Source organism: Barbus barbus, assembly GCF_936440315.1.
Source record: "Barbus barbus genome assembly, chromosome: 9".
NCBI lineage: Eukaryota > Metazoa > Chordata > Actinopteri > Cypriniformes > Cyprinidae > Barbus > Barbus barbus.
The window spans coordinates 25757886-25761108 of record NC_136737.1 but is presented as its reverse complement, the minus strand read 5'-3'; positions in this window follow the sequence as shown (position 1 = coordinate 25761108).

Below are 3223 nucleotides of genomic sequence, written 5' to 3'. Positions count from 1 at the left end.
CTTTCAGACTTTGAACTAATGTGTTTTTACATTTACATTTACATTCAGTCATTTAGCAGACACTTTTATCCAAAGCGACTTACAAATGAAGAACAATATTTAATAATAATAATAAAATGACAAAAAAAAAACTATTGCAAATCAAGTGTAAACATGTTCCTTATTCAGCCTTGATTATTGAAAATCACAATATTCAAATGTTAAACTATTCTAAAATCATCTGGTGCCATTTTTTGCTCAAAATATTCAGTATATTTGTTTAGTCAATTTAAAAAGCTAAGAAAAGTGTCCTCTTTTTTGGGTATCTACTTAGACTTTTAATTAAGTTAAATACTAATATAGTCCACCTGACAGGGAGAATGAACAAAAACGAGTGAAAGTGTAACACGGGCAGCAAACAGCCAATCGCACGAAACATGGAGCGCATCAGTCTTATTCATCTCTCGCAAGAGTCTGCGCAATTCACTTCTCTGCTGAAGACTAAAGGATTTCATAATTAAAAATATAACAAAATTAAATACATTTAGAAGTAAGGAACAAACTCTGCTGCTGCTGCAAAAGTTTGAGAAGGAAGCAGAAAGAAAATATCTGACTATGCAAATTAATTAACTGAATTTAATAAATTATATTATTTTAAAAGTGTATATAAATAAAAACAAATAAATAATATAAATTATTAAGTTCAGTTGATTCATTCGTTCATTATATTTAATTTAAATGCAAAGTTTAATATTAATTGCCAGTTCACAATAATTATATGTATATAAATAATTATATAATCTAAATATAATAAATAATTAGCAGCAAAAGATGGGCAATGTAAAAATTGTTTTTACAAACCCATTTCAAATGTTTTACTGACTTTATATTATATTAAATGCAATTAATGAATCATTAATGCCATTAAATATGAAAACTATGAACCATTACATTTTTTAAACATTTGAAACAGTTGTGATGTAACAAATCCTGGTTTACGGAAATCACAGCACTTTCAGTTTGATTCGCCAAATAATGATAGGCCCCATATTATGCCCTTTGAACAGGTTCCGAACAGGTTTACATGCATACAAGTGGGAAAAAAAAACACTTTAATTTCCTTATAACATGCTTTTACATGTTATCCACATGGACAAGCTACAGCGTTTGAGGGGAGTTCAAGTTTCCATACATTGTAAAAAATGTCAAGCTATTTCAACTAATTATTATTTAGTAAATAATTTTATGTTCAGTCAATTTCTGTCTTCAAAGTGTTGCCTGAATTATTATTTTTTAGCTGGCTCAACCTTCACTGAAATAGTTTTATAGTCCATTCAACTCAAATGTTTTAGTTGGTCAAACATTAAGAAAACTACAGCAAATGATGTCAATTAAAATTTAACCAATGAGAATTGACAGAGGTTTAGATGTTGATATTTAATTTGAAGTCATCATTGTGGTGGGCAGTGATTGCTTTAGTTGGGATCTTGGTCCTCATACTTCTTGTGTTAGTTTTTATTTGATTGCTGTAAAGTGTGTTTATAAAGCACAGTTTGTTGTATGTGTATATTGAGATTTGTCCAGCAGGGGGCTGTAACGCATTGTGTATGGGTTGGGGCACTATAAAAAGGCTGTGAAGAAGCGCATTGGGGGTGCTCTATGGCCATACTGGTGTGTATGTCTGAACACTGCTATGGGTCCTCAATAAAGTGACCATCAAGAACTTTTGGCTCATCTGAGTTTTCTTTTGATAGTATCTCAAGATACTACATATGGCGACGAGGATAAACAAGGAGATAAACAAAGACAAATAAGGATGAAGCAGCAATTTCAAAGGGACAAGTGAGAAACGAGACGCTGAAGCGCTGAGCTGATTGAAATAAGTGCTACCACGTGGAATGAAGGATTGAAGAAACAATGGCTGGAATGATTGGATCCGTAACACCATTTGATAGTAAGTCACAATCATGGGAAGAGTATTGTGAAGTACTGAATCATTTTTTCGTGGCAAATGATGATGAAAGCACAGAGAAGAAACGAGTCAGTTTTTTAAGTTGTGTTGGAGCACAGACGTATACATTGATGAGGAATTTGCTGAGTCCAGACAAACCAGGTGCAAGGAGTTTTGAAGAATTGGTGAGTTTACTGAAAAACCATTTTAATCCAGAGCCAAGTGAAATAGTTCAAAGGTGGAAGTTTAATTCAAGAAACAGACACCATGATGAAAGCATAGTAGAATATGTGGCGGAATTAAGAAAACTTGCACAAGATTGTAATTTTGGAGACACACTTACAGTTATGCTGAGAGATAGATTAGTATGTGGTGTTAATGATGACAACATACAACGAAGATTACTAGCTGAGAATGGATTAACATTTGAAACTGCACTGAAGAAAGCACAGGCTATTGAAACTGCAAATAAAGATATGGCAGATTTGCACAGAGAAAAAGGAAATCGTGTGAGTACTACTGTTTTTAAGGTGGATACTGAAGAAAGAAGTAATCTAAATGGGGCAGGAATGTGTTATCGATGCGGTGGAACTAACCATATGTCAAAAGACTAAGTTTGCTAAAGAAAAATGTTACAAGTGTGGTAAAATGGGACATGTGAAGATAGTGTGCCGAATGAAACCACAAGAAATTATTAGTAACAAAGGCAAGAAAACTGTGAAATGGGAGAGAGGAAAACATTCAAAGAGGGCTAATTATTTGCAAGAGGAAGAGCTGTGTGAAGAAGTTTTCACCATGTATAGCATACAAACAGCCCAGTCTCCTGTGACTCCTTTTACCCAAGTTTTACTTGTGAATGAGTGTCCTGTGAAGTTCGAAGTTGACACTGGATGTAGTGTATCTGTGTTATCACAGGTAGAATATGGCAAACTTGCAGTTAAAAAGACACTGCCTAAATTTAAACAAAGTTATCTTAATTTAAAGACACATACAGGTCAATCAGTAAACGTTCTAGGAACCAGCAAACTGCAAGTCAAGCATATAGGATTAGTTAAAGACTTCTCAGTTGTGGTGGTGGCAGGAGCTGGTCCTAACTTATTGGGAAGATCCTGGCTTGCTGAGTTGGAACTTGGCTGGGAAAAGATGAATAAAATTCAAACAAGCTCAGAGATGTTGCAGGATATTTTAAAGAAACACGAAAGAGTTTTTAAAGAAGAACATTAAAAGGAGCCACAGCTCATGTAGTCACTGGGGCGAAGGCTAATTTTTTTACCACGTTCATTACCTTTTGCC